Below are 24,274 nucleotides of genomic sequence, written 5' to 3'. Positions count from 1 at the left end.
GATTTTTCGCTTTTATAAGTAGGAAAAGTTAAAGAAATAATTAGAGCATTTGAGTATAAAAAAGAACCTTATTTCTTTGGAAAAACTCGACCTTGCTAGAAACATTTGTTCAATGAACAAGCTCTTATCTTTATAAAGTATATATGTCTTGTTATCAGTCAAAGAAAAGAATCTTTAACCCAGTAAGGACTTTCTATAGATGAGTATCTCAAAACTCTATCATTATCATCCAAAACTCTTTAAAAGGGCCAGTGATTCACCCCATCAAATAAAATTTTATTTTTTCACAGTGTAATTCTAAAATATACAGAACTTAAAAGATAATAAGTCTCATCATGAGCTTGTTTACCATGATCATAGGGGAATAACTAAACTGATATTACCAAAACTGCATATCAAAACAGGGTAATAGCCAATGATCTAATCAATCAAAGGACATGGGGTCTCATCAAGAGCTAGCTTGTTCAATTTAGTTACAATTAGTGAATGGCATTGTCATTGTTAGGTTACCAAGCCTAGACAGTGTCTTTTAAATTTCAAAAGAAAATTACATGAAAACAAAAGAAAGGTCCTAAGAAAAAATAAAAAGCAATGAAGATCATTTTGAATTTTGAAAATTGCTTCGGATGGGACAACAAATCATTGTTGGTTAAAAGATAACCATGTCGAGGCTATGAACGCCTGCTGGCAGCAGAGGCTCTATCTATGATAAATGAGAAAACCAAAAAACTATTTTGTAGAAAGCACCTGCTATATCTTTTGAAATCTTAGAATTGACTTATGCAAACATCTGTATTTTTATCACTATAAGAGTAAACTAGTTGTATACATGGATTTAGTGATTGATTATGATTCAGAGGAATATTGTTTAGGTTGTAACTCATGTAATTATTATCCATATAAATCTTCTTATTTTGAAAGTTTTTAGAAATTTCAAAAGGTCAATCAGAGATAGCTAGTTCTCCCAAGTGAATTGCCAATTGTTGTATTATGTAACAAACCTCCCATTTATAAGAATAATAGTTGATATTTGATATATAAATGGGGACCCTTTTTTAAAAAAAATAGTCTTTGAAGAATAAATCCTAACTCTGAGAAATTGCCTTGAAAACTCTTAGAAAACAACCCAAGTCTAGGATCTTTGTCACAAATCGCATTTCGAATTTTTCCCATGTAATAATTATAAACATCTTTAAGAAGATCCTGAATTGCGATATGTGATGAGATCCCCCACTGTGATATACCGATCGGAATGCCTTGAAAACACTTTATCACACTTCGCAAAGTCGCAAATAAATAAACCATGCCATTGTGTCATCTGTTAACGATTTACGAAATGCAATGTTGCAATTTTTGCAATAGCATTTTGCATTATAAGTAGGCAACGCTATATTACAACGATTAAAAGTTGCGATGCACGAATAAATCACCAAGCGTGGAAAGTATTTGTGTTTTAATATAATAATGAATAGTTTGACAAGGTAATTAATGTTTAGCAGCCTGAGGAGAAGTAATGATGTTTCAAGTTATGGCTAGTTAATGTTGAATATCTCATTTGAAATCATCCCATGATTCAAATTCATTTCAGAGAGCTTTCAACCTTAATTGCCCTATAGCATCTGTGCTGATATATCTCTTCCATTTCAAGTGAGCTTCAAAAGACATGTCATTGCGGAAGGTGATGCAAAGAAGAAAAAGTAGAGCATTACAGAGTCTAAGCTATCAGAAATGTCTCCTATATTATTTGATACAGTCTGCACTGCCAATGGGGGAGTGACAGCTTGGGAGGTCATATACAACAGGCTTAAGGATGAGCATCCCAAAATTATTGTCATAAAGGCAATGACTGATTCAATAAAACCTTCGGGAGTCCAATTCAAAGATGTTGCATGTTCTTTCCTTCACAGAATAGGAGCGAGAGCGAAGATCCTCCCCTATACCGATATGATTAGGTGGGTCATGGAAAATCTCACTATTAAAGATAATCAATTCAAGAACTTGAGGATGGAGCTCATGGGATCATTCAAAGTTGAAGACCTGAAGCAAATGTACCATATACCTGACCCTCATGACATATATGCCAAGTAATACCTAGCCAAATTTTCAAATAAAAACAAAGAACCTTTCAAGATGATCCAGGGCTAGAGGGTACTAGAGAACAAGTTCAAATTTGACAAAACGGGTATGTATCCTGTAGCCTCCTTAGAAAACCCCTACAACTATGCAGCTGCTATGTTATGTAGGCTATATGGATTACCTAATAATGCTAAGTTTTCCATAGAATGGATCCCTTTGATTGATGTCTATGTTAATTCCCACATTATGAATTGGGCCACTATCCTATCTGATAACCTAGACACTGACATCACCGAGTACCGTCAGAAGAGATCCTCTTCCTCTGAAAACCTCCCTCCATTATATTTCAGTGCCTACATCATGGATGCCATCTATTTCTGCACTAAATTTCCAATCATGGCTTGGAAATGGACCTCGAAGGACCCCTACCCTATCCATCTCAACCATAAACAGATTTGGGAATCCCATTATATACCCCATTTTTATAAAATATGCCATGTCGTTATTCTTCCATTGCATCAACTAATTTTTAGTAATAAAGCCCCCAGGTTTTCCAAATAAGCCGCTACAGACCTTCTAGTAGTGGGCAAGTATTTTGTTGAAGAATGATTTACATACATCAGGGTTTTTGGTAGTACAGTGGAACCGCATGTCCTCCCTTTATATGTCTCTGATAAATTGTTAGCAAGAGAAATAGCCCACCAGACTATGGGAAAAGGCTTGACCAAGACCCTAAAAGAGAGAAAAAATTCATTATGGCCATCTTTTCCTATTCGGTGCGGTTCCTTTTCATTAGAAAATTTTAACCATGCATTCAAGGAGTTAGTAAGCATAGAAAGCCTCAGGCTCCATACTTTGCCGAAAAGGCAATTTGATCTAGAAAAAATAGCACATAACATTACTATTGCAGTAAAGATCAAGCCTTATAACCATGAGGCTAATAATTCTGAAGACCTTTTACAGTCAGTTGAATCCTTCGAACAAGCATTCGAGTGGGCAAAGGCAAATCTGAGTCCTGAAGATTTTGAAAGCTTTCAGGAGTTCAGAAACAAAAGGCTCGAAATAATTTTGTTGCATTTATTAAGAATCGAGGACAAGCCTACACCCAATGTGACTATCAACAGTGAGGGACCTAATTCTCACATAGAGTCTCAAGTGGATACAGGGAAAGCATTGGATATAGGGAGGACCCAAGACATCGAGAATACAATGGAATCTAGTAGGAGGTCAGCCAAAAAGCAAGGTATGAGCATCCCAACTAAAGATATCATTTTTGAGATCAAAAGCAGCAGTTTCGAACAAGAGTGGGATAAATTCAATAAAAAACTACAAGACACTCCTAAGACAACATATGTTCAGGAAACCATGGAATATCACACTCCCCTGCATACCCAGAAGATTACAAAGTTTGAGCCAAAGGATGAGCAAGGGACAAGTTCGCAATAGACAGAAATCATTCCCGCTTTGCCCACCTCAAAAATTGTCCTAAAGGTGACTGAAATTCCTCCTTTAGATTTGTTCTACAGCCCACTCCATAAGGTTGTAGTGAGGAGACAGAGGAAAAGAAGGAGGATAGAGACACCTGAAATCCCACCTAGGAATGAGTCGATGGACATAGTCTGGAAGGATATTCCTTCCAATCCAGCTGAAAACTTGACCAAACTGTCACAGTTTACAAGGGAATATGCAATTGCCACCATGGATAAAGCTACCGAAATATATATTTTGTTGAAGGAAAAGGATGAGAAGGTAACGCAGCTCAAGCAACAGCTGCAAATTGAAAAAGAAAATGTGAACGAGTAAGCTACTGAAAAAATCACTCAATTGCAGCAGAATATGGAAGTATTAAAGATAAGCTATGAAGCTAACATTTCTGCAAAGAATGTACTAGTTCAAGAATTGCAAGAGGCCATGGAAAAATATGAAGATGTCCCTACTAATTAGGAGTTCATCAAAGAGGCACTAGAGATAAATTCTCTCCTATTAAAACAGCAAGAGCAATTTTGCCAAAAAATGTCACATATTTCTCCTTATCTGATCACCAGTGACCAGCTAACGGATAAGGCGATTGACCAAAGAACTGAATTTACTGATTTGAACACAAGAATATTAGAATTCATCGAGTGGCAAGAAACAGAAGAGGGAAGGAAGGCTAATCTGCCTGAGATCGAGGAGACACACAAGGACATCTATTCACGGATTTGGATGCGAGGATCAAACAAGTTGAGTTAGCAGTTGCAAGAGCATTCGGGGTGTCATAGAACATAGTAAAAGCGGTAAACCACATTTTGTATGCCACCAGCCTGGTGAAAGAAGGAAACTCGAAAATACTGCCCAATTTAAATTTGCATAAAAGCTAGAAGGAAAGAGCATAAATTCAAAGGGAAGCAATCACAAAATTAGCAAAGACTGACTAGGAGGCATATTAGCAATACCTTTTCAAGCCACACAGCCAAATCATAACCCTTAACTGCTCACTCCATTCATCTCAGTGGATGCTACCACTTCTCACAGATGCTATTTTCGATGGACAAGTCAGAACATAGTTTGGGGCACCTCCTCAAGTCAAACCGATGGCCGATATATGTGATTTAAAAGAAAAGATGGCAGAAACAAAATCATCATCATAGCCTCTACTCATCAAGTCACTTTTATTTTTAGAGTTAGTTAACTAGTTAGGAGGAACGTTGTTTGAAACCTCCTCAAATTTTTGTATAATCTATTTTTAAACATTAGTTAGAATAGTATTTATACCCTTCTCATGCATTTAGAGAAAGGTCCACAACTTTATCAAAAAAAATTGCAAAGAATTCACTTGTGTAAGTTTGTGAATGCTTCGATGAAATTATGGAACATGATCATTTCTTTTAAATATCAAACTACTTTCCTTTGTTGATGCACTATTGTATACTTGGAAGATAATTTGATCTGAAGAAAGGAGTTGATCTATGTCATTAGTCAAATGAGCAGAAATTCACACATATGGTACTTCTATCTTGTATGATTAGTTCTATTTTTGTTTAATTAGTGATAACACTTCATTTTCATGAATTGTATATGAGATATGTTCTTTTTGTTAAGCATTAATTGCACTATTGTATGATGCCTAGCTGAAATTGTTTATTTTCATATATAATCATCAGATATATGTGATATAGTTTATATATTTCTTTGACTAACTATTTAGTCAAAGAAATTATCTTTATACGTTATCACCTCTGTTTAATGCGTGATTGATCTTTATTATCACATGTCAAATAGATATATTTTTAGATCGCATATCACACAGAAATACCCAGGTTTATATTAGATTAAGTTAGCTAAGGATTTGCATGATAGAATAGGCCATTTAGTTATCACTATCCTTATTGCAATCACTTGAAAACCACCCACTCTCATTTTAAAACCCACACTGGGAAACTGGTCCCATCATGCCCAGTCGGAGCCACAACTTTAAATGGAAAAGGAGTTGTCTTAAGGTTTGTATAGAGTGGCAATCCCCCATGTTGGAGCAGCAGAAACATGAGGCTTCAACACAACTTCAGTCATCTTAGTAAAATTTGGATCTATGAAAAAATGAACTTCTATGCCCTCATATTTTATCTTCTGTTATTGAAACATTGTTGAGTGATCTCTTATTTCGCCCATTTTCTAGCTCTTAGCTCTAATACCATTTTTGAAAATTGGATAGGGCATAGTGTTTTCCATTCTTGACAGTTATTTGTGATTATATTATATATTATGTGTGTGTACTTTCATCATCAAATAACTTCCAAACAAACAAAGATCACAAGAACACAAGATGCATGCATCGTGCCAGGGAAAAACCCCGCCTGGAGGGTAAAACCTGCAAGATTGTTTTTGTTCTTATTGATGAGCCTCATCATTGAGTAATTATATGGGCCTTAATTGACCTTAATTCACCTCCTAGCTAAGTCAAACCAACTATTCTCACAACTTATTGCATACTTTTGATTATATTTTGTTTATGAGATGAGTAGAGTTGGATATTTTGCTTTGTGGTCTAAGGTGCATGTAATGCAGGAATAAAGGATAAAAGTAAGGAAAATGCAGGGATAAAAGATAAAATCAAGGAACTATGATAAAGACCTTTGTAAAAACTCAAATGGGACAAGGGAGAGGAATTACAGGAGGTAAATCCTCCTCATTTACTGCCCCTCCATTCGAATATCCCTCCATCAGCTGAAAGTACAAACAACCCCCCTTCTAGAAGGCAGCCAAGCAAGTGAAGGTGAAAATAGCCAAATTAGGAGTACTAGAAGGAAGCCAAGAAAGTGAGAGTGCAAAACAAGCCAAATCATGTGTACTAGAAGGCAGCCAAGAAAGTGAAAGTACGAGTTGTCTTGAGTTGGGAGCGAAGCCTCCCTACTAGAAGGCAGTTGTGCTAGTGAAAGGGAAAGCACGTGTTTATCATTGAATTGGGAGTTGTGCCTCCCTAATTTTGAAGGAAGTCATTGGAGATTTCAGATGTATAAGTAGAGAGGCTTGGGACCTCAGTATTTTTAGTTACAAAGAGTTAGCAAGAATTCAGACTTCTCACTCTACTTTGTTCTCAAGCTGCAAGTCTTGTAACAGTTTGTGATTTATAATGAAGATGAGTTTTGTTTTGAGACATCACTGAGTTAACTCAAAGTGCTGAAGCTCTTGGGTTAGGGCCTGACCCTAGAAGCCAATGTTCCTTTTTATTATATTGTTATGCTAGCATAGATTCATGTTTTCTGTTCATTTGCTTAATTAGATGCATTTTCATTACAGCAGTAGTACAGATTCGTGGTTTCTTGTTCATTTGTTTAAGTAGTTAATTTCCATTATAGCACTAGCATAGCTTCATGGTTTAGTTGTTTATTTGCTTAAGTAGTTGCATTTTCATCACCACAGTATAGAGTAGATAATTCATGGTTTAACTGGCTATTTGTTTAAGTAGTTGCATTTCCATTACAGAGGTTTATTGTTTAACTGTTCATTTGCTTAGATAGTTGTAGTCGCATTAAAATAGTGCATAGTAGTTCATTTATTCTTTCATTCAATTAGGAGGTTAGAAAAGAGAAGATTCATAAGGTTGTCCACAGGTGTCTCGGCCTCACCTCCTCCCTCTAGGACCATGACGTGAGGAAGAAACCCTGCAGCAACCCCAAAAACACAGAGTTTCAGTTTTGCTTGGAGTTTGTTGTTTCATGTAGTTACATGGTTAATTTCATGGTCATTCATTCATTTCCTAGTCATCTATTCCTTCACCCTTTGTCTAAGACCTCACTCATACACCCATTCTCCTTTAGCATGAAACGCCTGAGTGAAAGCTGTTAATTCACGTTGTAATCGGTTTTTACCCGTAGATTGCCTTACACAGCAAAACCTGACCAATCACCGCCCAATTCATTTTCAATGCTAACTTTATGCACATTAAATCCCCATCATCGATCTGCCTTGTCTGATCCGACGGCTATCGCTTACCCACTCGCCAACTAGCTCAGTCAAATCTCCACCATTGATCTCCCTCGCTAGATCTGACGGCTATCGCGTATCGCGTGGATTTCTATCTGATTGTTATTCGTCCGAGGGCACGTGATAAGAGTGATTTCCCTGTGCTACGTGTCACCTAGGGAGGCTAATCGCGTAAAATTTTAGAAAACTTCTTACAGCTTTGAGGGCACACGATAAATAGCTTGCCGCCCTTTAAACCCGCTCCATCATTTCCACACGTTTCTTTTTCCCACAATCTAATATCCGTTATCCATCTGTTGATTAACCTTGCCCGTCCATCTCTTGACTTAGCCTCCGTGATATAATCTCATCCATCCATCTCTTGTTAACCCTGTTCGTTCATCTATTCACTCAACCGCCGTGACATAATCTCCACCGTCCATCTTGTTAGTTAACCATGTTCACCCATCTACCTACGTACCCTCATGCGATCCAATCTCAGCCATTCGTTTGCCTTTCACCTGACTGATCCAACAGTTCTTATGTGTTGTCGCTCCCTTACGTCCTCTTTTGACCAATTTTGATCTCTGACTACTCTTCCACTTAAACATAGACTTAGCTTAGTTTCCTTTGCTTACCCCTTAGTCTAGTTTTGATGCTTTTTACTTCTGCAACTTAGATAGCAGCATTAGATTAGTGTTGTTTTAGCAATTCTGCTTCACATAGTTGTTTAGATGGTTAGTTAGGGTCTGGTGTGAGTTAGCATTACAAGTTGTTTTCTTCATTACTGCAGTAGAGTAGCTCTCCCTTAGAATAGATTTTCTCTTCTTCCATCAAAATCAAGCTTCTTCTGACCCTATAGAAGTCTGGCTTGGAACCCCTGGGGTCCCTTGCTAGATGAGTAGTGACAACAGGCAGTACCTTCACTTCTACTTGTGCATATAGCATTGTCACCTCCAAGTTTGTACGAACCCCGAGTTGATAAGTAAAGTTGGTAGCCCTAGGAGTTGCAGCATTCTTGTTGCAATACCTAGGCTCATCGCTTTTTGGCGTTGTTGATGGGGAGGTGTCAGATTAGGATGTGAATTACTGCTCCTTCTTCAATTTCTAGTCTCTAACTTTCTTTTCTTCTACTTCTAGTCTTCAATTTTCTTCCATTAGTTTGTTTTTACAAAAGTAATCTAGTTTCTTTCTTTCATTTATCATTTATCTGCTTTCCTTTCCATTCTGCAATCAGCAATTTCAATTCAGCAAGTAGTTTCCTTTTTGTTAGTTTCTTTTCATTCAATTAAGAAATTTCATTTTGCAAGTAGTTTTCTTTCTGCCAGAAGTCTTTCCATTCAATCAGCAATTTCATTCTGCAAGTAATTTTCTTTATGTCAGAAGTCTTTCCATTCAATCAGGAATTTCATTTTGCAAGTAGTTTCCATTCTGTTAGTAGTTTTTCATTTAATCAGCAATTTCCTTTCTGCAGAGTACTTTCCAACTTTAAAGAAAATCTTACAAAAACCAACCGAAAAACATTTCCTTTCATGCCTCGTAGGAATAGGGATAATTCAGGGAAATTCTTGCCAAATACCCCCACTACATCCAATAGTCAACCTTCTCTCTTCTTCAGTAATTGTGAATTGGAAGAACCTTTAGGTGAGAAACCTCACATATTTGAAGAACCTATAGGGGAATAAGAAGAGGAAGAACCCATTCCTACTGAACCAATGGCTGAAAACCAAGATGACAGAGGAGATAGAGAGAGAATTGAGGGTGCCTTCCCCATTGGGGGAACCAATGGGGACACTAAAATGAAGAATATAAGCCCCTATGCTCTACCTCATTTCCATGGCTTGACCATAGAGGACCCTAACACTTTCTTATTTGAGTTTGTTGTTATATGTTGAACCTATGACTATACAGAGGATGAGAAAAATTTAAAAGTGTTTCCATCTACCCTCAAGGATGCAGCATTGCACTGGTTCATAGGTTTACCTTGAGATAGAATCATAAATTGGGCTCAGATGCAGCAGGCCTTTAACAACAAATATAGGGACTACTATAGGTCAAAGGACACTAAAGAAGAGATTTTTAAGATGACCATAGGCCAGGATGAATCCTTAGAAGACTATGAAGAAATATTCCAGCTCAGTTACAAAAGGGCTAGGTGCACACTTGACCCTGAGTCACTGAAGTTGGTGCTGCTTAGAGGAGTAAGGGAGGATATCCTAGATACCTTGCATTTGTTAGTAGGAGGAGATATCTACCAACTGCCCTATGAGGATATCAAGACTGTATTTAGAAACCATTCTAGGGAAACCAGGAAAAAGGGTAGGAGTAATCAACCTATGGCCAGTACATCATCTTCCAACTCATCCATTAAGGGTGAAATTGGAAATATTCTGGAGGACTTCAAAAGTGAGATGTTGCAAACCCTTGCCTTACAATGGAATACAATGAATTAGAAGGAAGCAAGAGGAAGTAGAGAGAGCCTTGGCCATCTTTTGTCCTAGATGCACCAGGAGGCATCCTAGGAATGAATGCCCATTGAATTGCATTGAGATTTGCTCAGTCTGTGAAGAAAACCACTCCACAGGCAAGTGCCCTTATTTACCTGGACTCAAAGTTGTATATCAAGTTGTTGAAGGGGTCACTGAGCAGCTTTGCTACATCAACCAAAGGAGACCTCCTGGGCCTAGACCATACCAGCAGGGTATGCAAGGATCATCCCATGCATATTATAGACCCAACCAAACCACATTTATACCTTCCTAAGGACCCCCTACTTATCTTTCCTGGTCTACACCCCCTCCTTGGTCCTATGCACCTCAGTATCATTCCCAACCAGCCAGTCATTTCAACCTTACATTCAACCACAACATCAGTGGAATACCCCACCCCAGGGGTGGAGGCCCCAATTCAACAATGTTCCAACCCTATTGCCTCCACCACCTACCCAACCACAACTCCTACACTCTGCTCCACCTAAGCAACCCCAGATGCTTGCCCAGCCAAATCCAAACCTAAACAATAGGTAGGCTCAACAAGGATACAGTGGAGATACATCATACCCAGCTTATGTTGTAGAAATCCAGGAGATCAACCTAAGATTTGGAGAATTCTCCCAGATAACCAACCTCCCTCTCCACATAGGGAGGTTGAGGAAGAAAGAGAGGAAAGCAACCTTAAATCAAATCCACCCTTTCCTGAAATATTAGCCCAACCACTCTAGCCTACCCCAGAATAAACTGAACTTCTGGGAGAATTAAAGAATCTATGTGTGAAGATCCCCCTTCTCCAAGCAATCAAAGATGTTCCTATATACAATAATTTGATTAAGGAGAAGTTCTTCAAGCATCCAGGAAGAAGAAAAAGGGATGCCCCTACCATTAATGTCATTGGGCAGTTATCTGACTTAATGCTGGGGCAGGTAATATGTCCAAAATACTTAGACCCTGGAAGCCCTGTAGTAGATGTGCACATAAATGGCACCATTGTCCCACACACTCTGATTGATCTTGGGGTTGTCATTAATGTGATGACCAAGGACACCATGATCAAGATTAACCCCCAAGGGTCATTAAGGAAGACCACAACAATTCTACAACTTGCAGACTGTTCCACAGTAACCCCTGAGGGAATTGTGGAGGATGTGATGGTCTCCATTGACTCCTAGGAGTACCCTACAGATTTCCTAGTTCTCTAGCCTAAGGCTAAGCGTACTGGTTACCCTCTCATCCTTGGGAGGCCATGGTTGGCCACAGCTGATGCCTACATTAGCTACAGATCTAGGAATATGACCATCAAGAATGGGAATATTTCCAAACAGTTAGTCTTATACCCTCCTGCTCAACCCTCCCTAGAACATGATTTACCTTTATGGTTGGAGGAGGAGGAAGAAAATGAGCTTTATTCTACCCAACTTTATGCTTTGGAAGCAATCATAGGAGGAGGACAACAAGAGGAGGATGACTTAATTGAACACCTGCTCCAAAGTCCATCTCCTGGTTCATTAAAATTAGAAGAAGAAGTAAAGGAAACACTGAACAGTCATCAAATTGACTTATTCTTGGCCAATTCCAACCCACTTCGAGTCAAAACCATAGAATTTGGCCTAGAGAAAACTTTGAAAATCAACCCATCTCTGTCTTCTCTTGAAGAGGAAAAGCTATGCAATATGTTGAAAGAAAACCTAGAAGCCTTCGCTTGGAGCTACAAGGAAATGAAGGGAGTACACCCCTCAGTGTGTACTCACCACATATACATCAAGGAAGGTTGCAAGCCAGTCAGGCAACCACAAAGGAGAATGAATCCAACCCTTAAAGACATAGTCAAAGAATAACTACAAAAACTGTTAGATGCAGGGTTAATTTACCCTATCTCTAACAGTGAGTGGGTCTCTCCTTTAGTGTCAGTTACCAAGAATAATGGTAAGTGGAGGATTTGTGTTGATTATAGGGAGTTGAACAAAGCCACAAAGAACGATTATTTTCCCCTACACTTCATTGACCAAGTTCTAGATGGCATGGCAGGGAAGAAGTTATTTTCTTTCCTAGATGGATTCAGTGGGTACAACCAAATCCAAATCTACCCAGAAGACCAATATAAAACCACATTCACCTATCCTTGGGGTACTTTTTCCTATAGGGTCCTTCCTTTTGGCTTATGCAATGCTCCAGCCACTTTCCAGAGAGCAGTCTTGAGTATTTTTGTTGAATTAGTACATGATGTTGTAGAGATCTATATGGATGATTTTACACCTTATGGTTGTGATTTTCAAGAAGCCCTAACTAACCTAGGCAAAGTATTACACAAATGCATTGAAATGAACCTGCCTCTCATTCCAGAAAAATTTGAATTCTCAATGACTGAAGGGACTTTGCTAGGTAATTCCATATCTCAGCAAGGACTGCAAGTGGACCCAAACAAAATAGCCATCATCCAAAGGGTCCCACCTCCACAAAAGAATATAGATGTCAGGATTTTCTTAGGGTTAGCTAGATACTACAGAAGGTTCATAAAGGACTTCAGCAAGTTGGCCTCTCCTTTGTTTGGGTTGTTGGCCAAAGATTTTGAATTTATATGGTCAAAGAGTTGTCAAGAGGCCTTAGGCATTCTATAGGGGAAGTTAACCACTGCACCAATTCTCAAAGGCCCAAACTAGGCCCTCCCTTTTCATATTCATGTTTCACACAAAGCCATAGGAGCATCCTTAGGTCATGTAGAGGAGAAGTTGCCCTACGCCATCTATTTTACCAGTAAAAACCTATCAAAGGCTGAGTTGAATTATACTGTGACTGAAAAAGAACTCCTGGATGTTGTACATTCATTGAACAAGTTTAGGCGTTACATTACAGGCTATCAGACATTTGTGCATACTGATCATGCTGCAATTAAATATTTAATGAACAAACCATATGTAAATGCTAGAATCATAATATGGTTACTTTTATTATAGTAGTTTGATCTAACTATTGTTGATAAGCCTGGTAAGGAGAATGTTGTTGTTAACTTTCTATCTAGGATGAATCTACCTACAGGTGAAGAAGGAATGGTGGATGATCAATTACCAGGCGAACATTTGTTTTCTATTTCAGTGCTCTCCCCATGGTTTGCTAATATAGCAAAATATTTGGTATCAGCACAGTTCCCACCAAACCTTCCCTCTAGAGAAAAGAGCAAGATAATCAGGAAAAGTGACCCCTTCACCTAGATTGGGGGCAATCTATTCAAACTTGGCCCAGATCAGATCTTGAGAAGGTGTGTCAGGGAAGAGGAAGTTTTTGACATCCTTCTAACCTATCATGATGGGCCTTGTGGAGGTCACTTTGCAGCAAAGATGACATCATTCAAAGTGCTGCAAGCAGGCTATTATTGGCCTACTCTTCATCAGGATGTGAAAAAGTACATTAGTCAGTGTGATCAGTGCAGAGGATTGGAAAGCCTACTCCAAGAGATGAAATGCCCCTACAACTTCAAGTGACTTTCGAGCCATTTGAAAAATGGGGCATGGACTTCATTGGGCCCATCAATCCTCCTTCAAAGAAAAAACAACACCTTATTGTGTGCGTTGATTACTTGACTAAGTGGGCTGAAATGAAGGCAATTAAGGCAGCAACAAAAGAGAAGGTGGCTGAGTTCCTAAGGGAGAATATATTCTACAAATTTGGGTACCGTAGAGAGCTAGTCATAGACCAAGGCAACCAGTTTACCTCCATCATGATTGAAGAACTGCTCAAGCATCACAAAATCAAGCATAGGACCTCCACTCCTTATCATCCAAAAGCTAATGGGCAAGTGGAGGTGACCAACAAAGCACTAGAGAACATCCTAACCAAGGTAGTGAACAACAGCAGAAAGGATTGGGCAGAAAGACTAGTTGAGGCCACCTGGGCCTATAATACAACATGGAAGACCACCACTGGATTTACACCCTATGAGATGGTCTATGGGAAAAAGGCTTTGTTGTCCATTGAATTTGAATATAATACATTGAGGATGGCAGCCCAACTAGATTTGGATCTCAGTCATGCACAGAAAGAAAGATTGTTCCATTTGAATGGCTTGGATGAATTTAGAATGTAGGCCCTCCTCCATACAGAGATAGTTTAGCTTCAGAGGAAAATCTGGCATGACAAGCATATTAAGGAGAAGCAATTTCAAGAAGGAGACTGGGCATTGTTATATGACTCCAGGTATAAAGACTTCAAGGGCAAGCTAAGGACAATATGGCTTGGACCTTATGTGGTGGAAAGATGCCATGACAATGGTTCAGTGCAGATCAAAACTATAGATGAAGAAGCCATTCCATTACTAGTTAATGGACACAGATTGAAAATGTACAAGAGGCCTTTATCTAAACAAGAGTTCATTGACAGTATCAATAAGACAGTGATGATGGTGGAGAAAGTTTCAGCTCCTCCCTCATCAGATCACTGAAAAAGAAAGAAAACAGAATAAGGATTCATGTGAAAACCTCCATGAGGTGGCCCAAGGATGAGAAAAATGGAAAGAAAAAGAAGATCCCTGGGTGAAAACCTTCCTTGAGGCACCCAGGGCAAATATCTAGGGTGAAAACCTCTCTGAGGCAGCCTAGGTGTTTTTTTTAAATATATAATAATAAGAGAAAAAAAACATAATTGTTATTTGCAGGAGGATGAGAAAGACAATCAAGGAGCAAAGAGAAGATCCAAAGGGAGCCCTGCCTCACATATGTTCATCTCCTCCACTCCTTACCATGCATCCCTCCATAAATTCCATTGTTTTTCACTTCATTACTCCAATTCAAGTGAAAATTTTGTTTTCTACAGGACCCTTCACCTCATCCATTACCATCATCCCTGCATCCACACACATTCCTACTCCCTTTGTCCATTCAGTAGCATCAGATCTGCAGTCACGGACACCATCAGCAAACAGCGGAGGAGGAAGAAAGATGACCATATAGTAGTAGCAACACCTCTAATCTTTGACAACTGTAGCATGGCATTAAGGCCACAGGTAAGTATCCTACTCACTCACTCATATGCATCATTTGATCAAAAGTTGTAAAGGTTAAGAGGTAGTTGGTTTGTAAGTAAAAAGGTGGCCAGTTTCCTCTAGAAAGCTAGTGGATTACATACACAGGAAACTCTATTTTTTTCAAAGAATTTGCTTATTTCCTCCTCAAGCCTCACAAGCAAGATGCTCATCAAGTATATCTCATGTGAGGGTAGATACAGTGTTGTTTATGGCTACCATTTTAGAGAGCTTGAAGAATTAAGATTTGGGGTAGAAACACCAGTTCACCAAAGACTCAGCATACCCTATTTTCTGATGCAATCACTCCTGGACTCCAGCAGCAAAGAAAAGATAGGAAATTCCCAACAGTTAGTTCACCATGGGTTGACTAAAATCCTCATTGAGGATGCCCTCCAAAACCTCAAGATCCCTATAACATGGTCAGTCTTCCAAGACTTACCAGTAGAGGATAACATCAAAACCCTCATCTATGATGTTAGTCCTTTTGTCAGTAAGGAGGAGGAAAAACAAGAAGAAGAAGATACAGAGCTAGATGGGGATGAGATGGATGAAGAAGGAACTAATACAGAGGATGATGTTGAAATAGAAGAGAAAGAAGGCATTGAAACAGAGGAGGAGATGAAGCAAGAAACTGATAGAGATGAGAAAGAAAAAATAGAGAGGAAGAAGGCATTGAAACAGAAGGGGAAGAACAAAAGGAGGAGTCACCTAGGGTGTCTCCAGAGGTCCCTGAGTAGAAGGCAGTAGCTTCCATCACTGCTCTCAGCACACCAGTCAAGAAAAAAAGGAAAAGAAGGAGGCAAACCCCTCTACATTTCAGAACAAGAAAGAGCAGCAAGAAACAAAAGAGCTAAGTGGCTTCAGGGACAAAGAAGAAGTTGAACAATCAAATCCCATGGCCCTAATCAGCACCCATAATCTAATTATAAATAATCCTCAGCTAGCACCTCGATATCTTGCTGCTCAAGGGCAAGCAATTTCACATTTTGAGGACATGTTTAGGCTGCCAAGAAATGATAATATACATGCCTGCATAAGGAGATGGAAAACACTGCCACATAGCTTGAAGATCAGAGAATATCAGTGGGAAGAAGTAGAAAGGAAAGCAGGCTTCTATAAACAAGAAGTAGAGACCACAGCAGAAGCATGAGATGTCAGAGAGGCTACCAAAGCCACTAAGTTGCTCAGAGGATGAGCAACACTTTCAGTAGGGGGTGATGATGAGCCTCATCATTGAGTAATTATATGGGCCTTAATTGACCTTAATTCACCTCCTAGCTTAGTCAAACCAACTATTCTCACAACTTATTACATACTTTTGATTATATTTTGTTTATGAGATGAGTAGAGTTGGATATTTTGCTTTGTGGTCTAATGTGCATGTAATGCAGGAATAAAGGATAAAAGAAAGGAAAATGCAGGGATAAAAGATAAAAGAAAGGAACTATGGTAAATACCTTGGTAAAAACTCGAATGGGACAAGGGAGAGGAATTACAAGAGGTAAATCCTCCTCATTTATTGCCCCTCCATTCGAATATCCCTCCATCAGCTGAAAGTACAAACAGCCCCCCTTCTAGAGGGCAACCAAGCAAGTGAAGGTGCAAACAACAAAATCAAGAGTACTAGAAGGCAGCCAAGCAAGTGAGAGTGAAAAACAAGCCAAATCATGTGTATTGGAAGGTAGCCAAGCAAGTGAAAGTACGAGTTATCTTGAGTTGGGAGCCAAGCCTCCCTACTAGAAGGCAGCCAAGCTAGTGAAAGGGAAAGCATGAGTTTATCATTGAATGGGGAGTTGTGCCTCCCTAATTTTGAATGAATTCATTAGAGACTTCATATGTATAAGTAGAGAGGCTTAGGACCTCAGTTTTTTAGTTACGAAGAGTTAGCAAGAATTCGGACTTCTCACTGTAGAACTCTACTTTGTTAACAAGCTGCAAGTCTTGTAACAGTTTTTTATTTATAATGAAGATGAGTTTTGTTTTGAGCCAGCACTGAGTTAACATAGAGGGATAAAGCTCTTGGTTTATGACCCAACCCTAGCAGCTAAAGCTTCTCTTTATTGTATTGTTATGCTAGCATAGATTCTTGTTTTCTGTTATTCATGGTTTCCTGTTCATTTGCTTAAGTAGCTCATTTCCATTACAGCACTAGCATAGCTTGATGGTTTAGTTGTTTATTTTCTTAAGTAGTTGCAGTTGTATCACCACAGTATAGAGTAGATGATTCATGGTTTAACTGATTATTTGTTTAAGTAGTTGCATTTCCATTACAGAGGTTTATTGTTTAATTGTTCATTTGCTTAAATAGTTGCAGTTGCATTACAATAGTGTAGAGTAGATCATTTATGCTTTCATTCAATTAGTAGGTTAGCAAAGAGAAGATTCATAAGGTTTTCCACAGGTGTCTCGGCCTCACCTCCTCCCTCTGGGACCATGACGTGAGGAAGAAACCCTGCAGCAACCCCAAAAACACAGAGTTTCAGTTTTGCATGGAGTTTGTTGTTTGATGCAGTTACATGGTTCATTTCATGGTCATTCATTCATTTCCTAGTCATCTATTCCTTCACCCTCTGTCTAAGACCTCACTCATACGCCCATTCTCCTTCAGCATGAAACGCTTGAGCGGAAGCTGTTAATTCACGTTGTAATCGGTTTTTACCCATAGATTGCCTTACACAGCAAAACCTGACCAATCACCACCCAATTCATTTTCAACGCTAACTTTATGCACTTTAAATCCCCACCGTTGATCTACCTTGTCTGATCTGACGGCTATCACGCACCCGCTCACCAACTAGCTCAGTCAAATCTCCACTGTTGATCTGCCTCGCCAGATCCGACGACTATCGCGCGATATTGCGTGGATTTATGTCCGATCGTTATCCGCCCGAGGGCATGTGATAAGAGTGGTTTCCCCATGCTACATGTCGCCTAGGGAGGCTAATCGCATAAAATTTTAGAAAATTGCTTATACCTTTGAGGGCGCGCGATAAACAGCTTACCGCCCTCTAAACCCACTCCATCATTTCTGCACGTTTCTTTTGCCTGCGATCTAATCTTCGTCGTCCATCTGCTGACTAACCTTGTGCGTCCATCTCTTGACTTAGCCTCTGTGATATAATCTCAGCCATCCATCTCCTGTTAACCTTGTTCGTTCATCTATTCACTCAACCGCCGCGACATAATCTCCACCGTCCATCTTGTTAGTTAACCCTGTGCACCCATCTACCCACGTACCCTCCTGTGATCCGATCTCAACCGTTAGTTTGCCTTTCGCTCGACTGATCCAACGGTTCTTATGTGTCATTGCTCCCTTACGTCCTCTTTTGACCAATTTTGATCTATGACTGCTCTTCCACTTAAACACAGACTTAGCTTAGTTTCCTTTGCTTACCCCTTAGTCTAGTTTTGATGCTTTTTACCTCTGCAACTTAGATAGCAGCATTAGATTAGTGTTGTTTTAGCAATTCTAATTCACATAGATGTTTATATGGTTAGTTAGGGTCTGGTGTGAGTTATCTTTACAAGTTGTTTTCTTCATTACTATAATAGAGTAGCTCTCCCTTAGAATAGATTTGCTCTTCTTCCATCAAAATCAAGCTTCTTTAGACCCTATAGAAGTCTAGCTTGGAACCCCTAGGGTCACTTTCCAAATGAGCAATGACAACAGGCAGTACCTTCACTTCTACTTGTGCATATAGCACTGTCACCTCCAAGTTTGTACAAACCTCGGGTTGATAAGTAAAGCTGGTAGCCCTGGGAGTTGCAACATTCTTACTGCAATACCTAGGCTCATCTCTTATCAACTTCAAATGAGACTTCCAAGACTATAGACCCAAAGACAAACACACCAAGATCATATCAACCCCCAACCAAGGGATTTGCTTCATCAAATTCAAATGTTATCTTTTGTTCCTTTAGAGTTGTGAAGACCCTAGAGAATTCACACTTCACAAGAGAGTAACATCCTTTTACTTTCTCATTAGACTTCCTACCTCTTCTTAAGCCTCTTTGTATTCCTTCCTTGCTTCAGAACATATCAGAAAATATGTGGTTCAATTTCTCACCATTTTATGTTGGATTTCATCATATTTATAGTCTTCTTGTGGGTTGGACGTGTCACTTCAAGGCCGACTTGAAGGGTTGGCCAACCTAATCAGTTGGTGGACTCTAAGACACTTTTTACACAAAATAAATTTCTCTTTTTCTTTTTACAAGAGCCCCAAAGGGTCCATGACATCATGACTTTGACTTTGACTCCAAATGAAATCCCTAGAGCACACAATGGGTGCTAGACCTATTGACTATTGACCCAAGCATGAAACCCATGCTTTAATAAGTCAATATTTTACAATAAAAATTGTTTTTATTTCTTTTGATAATACATAATTACATCATGACACAAAAAATAATTATGAAGACTGAAACTAGTTACAATTTCCAACACTATCTTGCCACATCACTCTCTGCCACCTATCATACCACATCATGGTCATGACACTACCATGTGTCACTCAAAAAGGGCCACTTGGCCACCCAAAAATTCCAAATGCACTTGCCACTTTTCATGACCATAGGGTTTCATGTCATCATCCTACCACCTATCTCTGCCATGTCATCTTTCCATGTCATCACAATATCACTTGTCCTCACCTTAGTGTGCCACGTCATATGTGCATGGGCATGTAGGCCCTAAAATATTTCTTAGCTCACCAACCTAAACATGACATGTAAAATATACACAAGGATCATCCTTGGGGCGTTACACTAGTGTTTTTTTATATTATCTTCCATTAATCCTTCCAAATTTTTCTTATAAATTGGATCTTTGTTATTCAGTATTTCTTCAATAAATATACCATTCCTATGAGTTGATTTCATGAAAACATATTCTACTTGGATTGTATTATTTTTACTTTGAATTCCAAGAAAATTGTAAATATCTTGTGAGACTATCAATGAAAACAAAAATGACATACTTACATTTACTAGAATGTGGTCAACATGTAATCCATTTGATTCATATGTTTTTGTTTGAAATACTGAGAGGGGGGGTGAATCAGTATTCCTTAGCAATGTGCACTTTTAAATCTTTTTAGAGCATTAGTTAATCTTCAATTATTATTAATGTTTATGCAATAATAACAGTAAATAAAAGAACATATAGGCACAATAATTTAAGGTGGAAAACCCCTCTGGGTCAAAAACCACCCAACACTTTTCTAATAAATTCTTTAATCTTCAGTCCCAACTGAAACGAAAGCAACAACTTCCTAAAATTCTAGAAAAGAATTCTTCTCCATCTCCCACTGGAAGGATGCCCCAATGCCCTGGTTTCTTCAGTAATCAACTGAATGGATGCCCCAACACCCTAGCGAGCCACAACTCGCCCTAGCACCACCCTACCACCCCGAAGTGTTCACAGGCCCCAACCTATAGGCAACTTGATACACCTGCCTAGCACCTCTCGGCCACCCTATAATGAATGAAATAAGACAAGACAATGGATTCCCAAACCGGGGACAACAATCCACGATACAATAAGATGTATAATGATTTTCATGTATTTGACCAAATACCCAATCACTCTATCACCTACGACCCAAACATGACATCATCCCAACAGTGACTCCTATACCTCCCAACACTACCTCTTCAACTCTAGGCAGAATGACTCTTTCACAAATGACTCTTTCACAATCTTTATAATGATGACTCTTTTACAAGTGAATCTTTTACAACTTTACAATGATGACTCTTTTACAAATGACTCTTTTACAATGATGACTCTTTTTATAAATGACTATTTCAAAATTTTACAATGATGACTCTTGGCCTTAACAATACTTCACAATATCTGGATGGTTTTCATGTCTTCAAGGATGTCCCGCTGCAATTCTTCCTTTTATTTGATACTTCTTCTCTTAAATTCTTGCTTGATGTTGTACGTGAATCTTCCTCTACTTGCATGCAAAATTTTCTCGGTGAAACTACTCCCAAAACAAAACAAAATACCCTTCAACTTACCTCTACCTACAAAACACATGTAAGTGCTTTTCACTTTTTTTATTGACTTGTTGCAACAGTAGACAAAGACTCCCACTCTTGATATAGGCCTATACTCTATGCAAGACTATATCCAAAACTAACCTAAAGATATACACAATAAAAAAATGATGACAGACCCTAGACTTGTGATGGACCAAGTTCTAATTACAACAACAGAGACCATTCTATAAACTATGACAAGATAGTAACATGAACATACAACATCATGTATATTTACCACACTTGGTGTAGCATCAAGAATATGTAGCATCAAATGTGTAGTATCAAGAATAGGACATCTAAAATGTGGTATCAAAACGAATTGTGACATATAGAGACATAAAGATATAATCGAGACCCCATATATACTTACGTTGTCCTAAAAAAACATACGTTAGAAATGATACTCAAAATTCAAATGTAAACACAAACCATACATACCTTGTTGTAGGAGACTTACCCTTGATTGTTAATATGTAGTCCTCACTACAGTGATTCTTGAATCCATGTTGTTTCTTGCCTTCTAGGAGCTCGATATTGAATTTGTTGTACCTACGTAAATTTCAGATCTCTAGGGTCTGAAATTTTGTCATGTGATAGCCCTTTGAATCCTCTTTCCAACCCCATAGGTCTTATCAATATTGGATTCTTAAAGAAAGAGTTATGCCCAATCTCCCACGATGACCTGATTATATACTAGTTTAGTAGAGCAAACTTGTACGAAGTGCCATGTGCCATTGTTGCGACCTTAGGCCCTGAAAACGATACCCAACAAACTACAATCCTTCATATTTATATCACTATTTATGAAATTTGAATCCAATGCTCGCAGAGAAATTTATGACAATTTTCCCAACGTCACCTGTTTGACATGGAACTCGAGAGCATGCAAAAACCTTAACTCCCTTAGATAATATATCCTAAAATATAGCAAACCAAGATCTGAATTCGGGAAATGGGTTCATTAATATTTTTTCTCAAATGGGTTTTAATTTTATCTTCTGAAGCTTCGTAGAAAAAAACTTATAATGAAAATTCCACGATGACCTGTTTGAAGCCACAAAATCCCTACTACAGGAGGATATGAGGGTCACTATTTATATGAATGTCTTGAGTTGAGAGGGTCCTCAACAAGTGAATGTTGGAGGTATTTTAGGAGAAAAAAAACATTATTAATTATTTATTATTCAATGACTACGACCAATTATGAGTTTCATGCCACAACCCCATAGGGTTTTACCCCACTAACTGGGGTTACTAACTTCAAACATGAATATCTCTCAAACCATGAAGAATTATGTGGCATGCCATATATCAACAGAAACATCTAGAAAAGTAGAATCTATCCTTGACTTAGAATAGAGTAATTTATCAAGTCAAAATTACCATGCAAGATCGGGTAGCCCCTAGTGCGGCTTGGGTTGACATCAATGAAAACCACTGATCAACATTTTCCTCATAATTGGTTATGTGCAAGGGTTGAGGTAACCTTAGATTATAGATAGTCTCTCCTTCATTATTTTACATAGCTTGAGTTCTCTTACAAATTTCTAAATATCTATCCTAATTCTTGCCCTAAATAATTATTATTTTAACCCTTGACATGTTTTAAGTTATAAAAAATGTCACTATATGTGGGGGGGATATGGGAATCCTTTATTTTTTTTGTTTCAATTTTGGTTGAGGAACAAAAATATATTATCATTATAGCAAGGGATATCTCTCTTCCATTAAACATTGTTCCATAGAGTTCTTCCCTTCTTTTAGACATTGTATTTTTTGTCTATTATTATTATTTTCTCGCTAGTGATGTTGAGCTACTTCCAGCCACACAAGAATTGAATATGTAATGAATAAATTCAATTCTTATTCTATTCTAGATGGTGCATCTTCAACCACAATTATTTTCCATTTTGTGCATACTATTTCAAGATTGAGAAATAGATTCTAGCTCCATTTGAATGATTTTTCCACAAAATGTCAGACTTATGACCTATTTTGAACAAGAGATGAGGAATTTTAAGAGGGAAACTTAGTCAATCCAATTCAATTGGTGCAATTCACTAGACCTCTCTTCCAATATTTGACTAGATTCTTCATATTTCTCTTGATCCTAGGTTTGATTTAATCCAATTGTGGTAGCCATGTTGGATCTAGTGGTGAGTTGCTCAATGCTCTCCTACAATATAGATATACCATTTTATTTTAGCCTATATATAACTTAGGGGTAGTCTCCTTCCAAGAGTTGTTGAAGGTTTGATATTTTATCAAATCCTTTCAACCTAATCTAGTGATGCTTGTAGGTTCTCCTTGTATTTTGATTGGTATTCTTTAATTCTCCATAGGTCTTCTTGAACCTTACCTTACTCGGCCTTTCATGATTCCCATTTGTCTTGTAATTTGACTACCACTTCATGGTGAAGTTAATCAACTATCATTTAGACATTGTGACTACCACTTCATGGTGAAGACATTATTGACTGACTCTAGATGGATCTGATCGAGTGCCCTAGATAAAATTATATATTTTTTTAATGCGCAGGAGGTTGTCAGATATTCGACGGTACACAGAAACCGTCGAATATCTAACTCTTAACTCACGGAACAAATTGTTGTATATCCGGTGTTGTACCGACAGAACCAAGCATCAGAGCGATAACACTCCTACCACATAAACTTAGTATAAAGTCGATTATCCGACACTCAATTATCAGACATCCAACTCCATACCGATGGAATGAACTGTCGAGTCCCATCAAACTAAACTAATAAGGCATCAAATATCTTACTTCAAAGAGTCGCCATTTTTTCCATCTAGGATGAAATATATTCAGCATTTACCCCATCACATATCTGACGAATGTGGGCATCGCAATTGACATTTACTCCAGCGCATATCTGACAAATGTGGGCATCGCAAAACCGACCTCAAAGCATTGGATGTTTAAAGACATTTTTGGCCACCTTTGGCCTCAAATATGCAACATCTTGTCATCGAATATATGACGTTTAATAAATGATTGATTATACAACATAATCCCACTGACCAAGATCTTGACTCCAATGTGTCGGATAGTCGATGACAATAAGTCGAATAGCTGACGAATATACATTGGATTTTGGTCCCATTTTTACTAGTGGCATTCTCTATTAGAAATTCAACAAAAGTATTTGTTAGATATCCAAACCACTTGCAACA

Source organism: Pinus tabuliformis, chromosome Q (assembly GCF_031772625.1).
Source record: "Pinus tabuliformis cultivar Carrire ecotype Pingquan chromosome Q, CPIR1, whole genome shotgun sequence".
Lineage (NCBI taxonomy): Eukaryota > Viridiplantae > Streptophyta > Pinopsida > Pinales > Pinaceae > Pinus > Pinus tabuliformis.
The sequence above is the reverse complement of the archived record's forward strand: the minus strand, read 5'-3'. Positions refer to the sequence as shown.